Source organism: Euwallacea fornicatus, unplaced genomic scaffold (genome assembly GCF_040115645.1).
Source record: "Euwallacea fornicatus isolate EFF26 unplaced genomic scaffold, ASM4011564v1 scaffold_69, whole genome shotgun sequence".
In the NCBI taxonomy this organism is placed as follows: Eukaryota; Metazoa; Arthropoda; class Insecta; order Coleoptera; family Curculionidae; genus Euwallacea; species Euwallacea fornicatus.
In genome coordinates this window covers 701,585-708,275 of record NW_027096037.1, presented here as the reverse complement: position 1 = coordinate 708,275, position 6,691 = coordinate 701,585, and positions in this window count along the sequence as shown.

The window sequence follows — 6,691 nt, the reverse complement described above, 5'->3', positions numbered from 1 at the left end:
GGATGTGTTGTGACATCTTAAAGGCCTCGTATAGCTGATTAATTTGACACTTTGTTTAAGGAATTTGGTCCTCATTTTCCGTAGTTATCGAGTTTCAGAGTTTGAAAAGCCCCAAAAGTTATGTGTTCGAGAACACAAAGTACTATTTTTCTATGTAATTCAACAAGATGCAATGAGGATGTGTTGTGACATCTTAAAGGCCTCGTAGAGCTGATTAATTTGACATTTTGTTTAAGGAATTTGGTCCTCACTTTCCGTAGTTATCGAGTTTCAGAAAATGAAAAGTCACAAAAGTTGTGTGTTCGAGTACACAAAGTACTATTTTTCTTGGAAATTCAACTAGATGCAAAGTTGATGTGTTGTGAATCTTAAAGGCCTCGTAGTGCTGATTAATTTGACATTTTGTTTAAGGAATTTGGTCCTCACTTTCCGTAGTTATCGAGTTTCAGAATTTGAAAAGTCACAAAAGTTGTGTGTTCGAGTACACAAAGTACTATTTTTCTAGGAAATTCAACAAGATGCAGTGACGATGTGTTGTGAATCTTAAAGGCCTCGTAGAGCTGATTAATTTGACATAATGTTTAAGGAATTTGGTCCTCACTTTCCGTAGTTATCGAGTTTCAGAATTTGAAAAGTCACAAAAGTTGTGTGTTCGAGTACACAAAGTACTATTTTTCTTGGAAATTCAACTAGATGCAAAGTTGATGTGTTGTGAATCTTAAAGGCCTCGTAGTGCTGATTAATTTGACACTTTGTTTAAGGAATTTGGTCCAGATTTTCCGTAGTTATCGAGTTTCAGTATTTGAAAAGCCCCAAAAGTTGTGTGTTCCAGTACACAAAGTACTATATTTCTAGGAAATTTAACTAGATGCAAAGATGATGTGTTGTGAATCTTAAAGGCTTCGTATAGCTGATTAATTTGAAACTTTGTTTAAGGAATTTGGTCCTCATTTTCCGTAGTTATCGAGATTCAGTATTTGAAAAGCCCCAAAAGTTGTGTGTTCGAGTACACAAAATACTATTTTTCTATGTAATTCAACAAGATGCAATGAGGATGTGTTGTGACATCTTAAAGGCCTCGTAGAGCTGATTAATTTGACATTTTGTTTAAGGAATTTGGTCCTCATTTTCAGTAGTTATCTAGTTTCTATATTTGAAAAGTCACAAAAGTTGTTTGTTCGAGTACACAAAATACTATTTTTCTAGGAAATTCAACAAGGTGCAATGAGGATGTGTTGTGACATCTTAAAGGCCTCGTATAGCTGATTAATTTGACACTTTGTTTAAGGAATTTGGTCCTCATTTTCCGTAGTTATCGAGTTTCAGAGTTTGAAAAGCCCCAAAAGTTGTGTGTTCGAGTACACAAAGTACTATTTTTCTTGGAAATTCAACAAGATGCAAAGTTGATGTGTTGTGAATCTTAAAGGCCTCGTAGTGCTGATTAATTTGACACTTTGGTTAAGGAATTTGGTACTCATTTTCCGTAGTTATCGAGTTTCAGTATTTGAAAAGTCCCAAAAGTTGTGTGTTCGAGTACACAAAGTACTATTTTTCTTGGAAATTCAACAAGATGCAAAGTTGATGTGTTGTGAATCTTAAAGGCCTCGTAGTGCTGATTAATTTGACACTTTGTTTAAGGAATTTGGTACTCATTTTCCGTAGTTATCGAGTTTCAGAGTTTGAAAAGCCCCAAAAGTTGTGTGTTCGAGTACACAAAGTACTATTTTTCTTGGAAATTCAACAAGATGCAAAGTTGATGTGTTGTGAATCTTAAAGGCCTCGTAGTGCTGATTAATTTGACACTTTGGTTAAGGAATTTAGTACTCATTTTCCGTAGTTATCGAGTTTCAGTATTTGAAAAGTCCCAAAAGTTGTGTGTTCGAGTACACAAAGTACTATTTTTCTTGGAAATTCAACTAGATGCAAAGTTGATGTGTTGTGAATCTTAAAGGCCTCGTAGTGCTGATTAATTTGACACTTTGTTTAAGGAATTTGGTACTCATTTTCCGTAGTTATCGAGTTTCAGTATTTGAAAAGTCCCAAAAGTTGTGTGTTCGAGTACACAAAGTACTATTTTTGTTGGAAATTCAACTAGATGCCAAGTTGATGTGTTGTGACATTTTAAAGGCCTCGAAGAGCTGATTAATTTGACACTTTGTTTAAGGAATTTGGTCCTAATTTTCCGTAGTTATCGAGTTTCAGTATTTGAAAAGTCCCAAAAGTTGTGTGTTCGAGTACACAAAGTACTATTTTTCTTGGAAATTCAACAAGATGCAAAGTTGATGTGTTGTGAATCTTAAAGGCCTCGTAGTGCTGATTAATTTGACACTTTGTTTAAGGAATTTGGTACTCATTTTCCGTAGTTATCGAGTTTTAGAGTTTGAAAAGTCACAAAAGTTGTGTGTTCGAGTACACAAAGTACTATTTTTCTAGGAAATTCAACAAGATGCAGTGATGATGTGTTGTGAATCTTAAAGGCCTCGTAGAGCTGATTAATTTGACATTTTGTTTAAGGAATTTCGTCCTCACTTTCCGTAGTTATCGAGTTTCAGAATTTGAAAAGTCACAAAAGTTGTTTGTTCGAGTACACAAAGTACTATATTTCTAGGAAATTCAACTAGATGCAAAGATGAAGTGTTGTGAATCTTAAAGGCTTCGTATAGCTGATTAATTTGTAACTTTGTTTAAGGAATTTGGTCCTCATTTTCCGTAGTTATCGAGATTCAGTATTTGAAAAGCCCCAAAAGTTGTGTGTTCGAGTACACAAAGTACTATTTTTCTAGGAAATTCAACAAGATGCAGTGATGATGTGTTGTGAATCTTAAAGGCCTCGTAGAGCTGATTAATTTGACACTTTGTTTAAGGAATTTGGTCCTCATTTTCCGTAGTTACCGAGTTTCAGAGTATGAAAAGTCACAAAAGTTGTGTGTTCGAGTACACAAAGTACTATTTTCCTAGGAAATTCAACAAGATGCAGTGACGATGTGTTGTGAATCTTAAAAGCCTCGTAGAGCTGATTAATTTGACACTTTGTTTAAGGAATTTGGTCCTCATTTTCCGTAGTTACCGAGTTTCAGAGTATGAAAAGTCACAAAAGTTGTGTGTTCGAGTACACAAAGTACTATTTTTCTAGGAAATTCAACAAGATGCAGTGATGATGTGTTGTGAATCTTAAAGGCCTCGTAGAGCTGATTAATTTGACATTTTGTTTAAGGAATTTCGTCCTCACTTTCCGTAGTTATCGAGTTTCAGAATTTGAAAAGTCATAAAAGTTGTTTGTTCGAGTACACAAAATACTATTTTTCTAGGAAATTCAACAAGATGCAGTGATGATGTGTTGTGAATCTTAAAGGCCTCGTAGAGCTGATTAATTTGACACTTTGTTTATGGAATTTGGTCCTCATTTTCCGTAGTTATCGAGTTTCAGAAAATGAAAAGTCACAAAAGTTGTGTGTTCGAGTACACAAAGTTCTATTTTTCTTGGAAATTCAACTAGATGCAAAGTTGATGTGTTGTGAATCTTAAAGGCCTCGTAGTGCTGATTAATTCGAAACTTTGTTTAAGGAATTTGGTCCTCATTTTCCGTAGTTATCGAGATTCAGTATTTGAAAAGCCCCAAAAGTTGTGTGTTCGAGTACACAAAATACTATTTTTCTTGGAAATTCAACAAGATGCAAAGATGATGTGTTGTGACATCTTAAAGGCCTCGTAGAGCTGATTAATTTGACACTTTGTGTAAGGAATTTGGTCCTCATTTTCCGTAGTTACCGAGTTTCAGAGTATGAAAAGTCACAAAATTTATGTGTTCGAGTACACAAAGTACTATTTTTCTTGGAAATTCAACTAGATGCAAAGTTGATGTGTTGTGAATCTTAAAGGCCTCGTAGTGCTGATTAATTTGATATTTTGTTTAAGGAATTTGGTCCTCACTTTCCGTAGTTTTCGAGTTTCAGTATTTGAAAAGCCCCAAAAGTTGTGTGTTCGAGTACACAAAGTACTATATTTCTAGGAAATTCAACTAGACGCAAAGATGGTGTGTTGTGAATCTTAAAGGCCTCGTATAGCTGATTAATTTGAAACTTTGTTTAAGGAATTTGGTCCTCATTTTCCGTAGTTATCGAGATTCAGTATTTGAAAAGCCCCAAAAGTTGTGTGTTCGAGTACACAAAATACTATTTTTCTATGTAATTCAACAAGATGCAATGAGGATGTGTTGTGACATCTTAAAGGCCTCGTAGAGCTGATTAATTTGACATTTTGTTTAAGGAATTTGGTCCTCATTTTCAGTAGTTATCTAGTTTCTATATTTGAAAAGTCACAAAAGTTGTTTGTTCGAGTACACAAAATACTATTTTTCTAGGAAATTCAACAAGGTGCAATGAGGATGTGTTGTGACATCTTAAAGGCCTCGTATAGCTGATTAATTTGACACTTTGTTTAAGGAATTTGGTCCTCATTTTCCGTAGTTACCGAGTTTCAGAGTATGAAAAGTCACAAAAGTTGTGTGTTCGAGTACACAAAGTACTATTTTTCTAGGAAATTCAACAAGATGCAGTGATGATGTGTTGTGAATCTTAAAGGCATCGTAGAGCTGATTAATTTGACACTTTGTTTAAGGAATTTGGTCCTCATTTTCCGTAGTTATCGAGTTTCAGAATTTGAAAAGTCACAAAATTTATGTGTTCGAGAACACGAAGTACTATTTTTCTAGGAAATTCAACAAGATGCAGTGATGATGTGTTGTGAATCTTAAAGGCCTCGTAGAGCTGATTAATTTGACACTTTGTTTAAGGAATTTGGTCCTCATTTTCCGTAGTTACCGAGTTTCAGAGTATGAAAAGTCACAAAAGTTGTGTGTTCGAGTACACAAAGTACTATTTTTCTAGGAAATTCAACAAGATGCAGTGATGATGTGTTGTGAATCTTAAAGGCCTCGTAGCGCTGATTAATTTGACATTTTGTTTAAGGAATTTCGTCCTCACTTTCCGTAGTTATCGAGTTTCAGAATTTGAAAAGTCACAAAAGTTGTTTGTTCGAGTACACAAAATACTATTTTTCTAGGAAATTCAACAAGATGCAGTGATGATGTGTTGTGAATCTTAAAGGCCTCGTAGAGCTGATTAATTTGACACTTTGTTTAAGGAATTTGGTCCTCATTTTCCGTAGTTATCGAGTTTCTGAATTTGAAAAGTCACAAAAGTTGTTTTTTCGAGTACACAAAATACTATTTTTCTAGGAAATTCAACAAGATGCAGTGATGATGTGTTGTGAATCTTAAAGGCCTCGTAGAGCTGATTAATTTGACACTTTGTTTAAGGAATTTGGTCCTCATTTTCCGTAGTTGTCGAGTTTCTGAATTTGAAAAGTCACAAAAGTTGTTTGTTCGAGTACACAAAATACTATTTTTCTAGGAAATTCAACAAGATGCAGTGATGATGTGTTGTGAATCTTAAAGGCCTCGTAGAGCTGATTAATTTGACACTTTGTTTAAGGAATTTGGTCCTCATTTTCCGTAGTTATCGAGTTTCTGAATTTGAAAAGTCACAAAAGTTGTTTGTTCGAGTACACAAAATACTATTTTTCTAGGAAATTCAACAAGATGCAGTGATGATGTGTTGTGAATCTTAAAGGCCTCGGAGAGCTGAATAATTTGACACTTGTTTAAGGAATTTGGTCCTCACTTTCCGTAGTTATCGAGTTTCAGAATTTGAAAAGTCACAAAAGTTGTTTGTTCGAGTACACAAAATACTATTTTTCTAGGAAATTCAACAAGGTGCAATGAGGATGTGTTGTGACATCTTAAAGGCCTCGTATAGCTGATTAATTTGACACTTTGTTTAAGGAATTTGGTCCTCATTTTCCGTAGTTATCGAGTTTCAGAGTTTGAAAAGCCCCAAAAGTTATGTGTTCGAGAACACAAAGTACTATTTTTCTATGTAATTCAACAAGATGCAATGAGGATGTGTTGTGACATCTTAAAGGCCTCGTAGAGCTGATTAATTTGACATTTTGTTTAAGGAATTTGGTCCTCACTTTCCGTAGTTATCGAGTTTCAGAAAATGAAAAGTCACAAAAGTTGTGTGTTCGAGTACACAAAGTACTATTTTTCTTGGAAATTCAACTAGATGCAAAGTTGATGTGTTGTGAATCTTAAAGGCCTCGTAGTGCTGATTAATTTGAAACTTTGTTTAAGGAATTTGGTCCTCATTTTCCGTAGTTATCGAGATTCAGTATTTGAAAAGCCCCAAAAGTTGTGTGTTCGAGTACACAAAATACTATTTTTCTTGGAAATTCAACAAGATGCAAAGATGATGTGTTGTGACATCTTAAAGGCCTCGTGGAGCTGATTAATTTGACACTTTGTGTAAGGAATTTGGTCCTCATTTTCCGTAGTTACCGAGTTTCAGAGTATGAAAAGTCACAAAATTTATGTGTTCGAGTACACAAAGTACTATTTTTCTTGGAAATTCAACTAGATGCAAAGTTGATGTGTTGTGAATCTTAAAGGCCTCGTAGTGCTGATTAATTTGACATTTTGTTTAAGGAATTTGGTCCTCACTTTCCGTAGTTATCGAGTTTCAGAATTTGAAAAGTCACAAAAGTTGTGTGTTCGAGTACACAAAGTACTATTTTTCTTGGAAATTCAACTAGATGCAAAGTTGATGTGTTGTGAATCTTAAAGGCCTCGTAG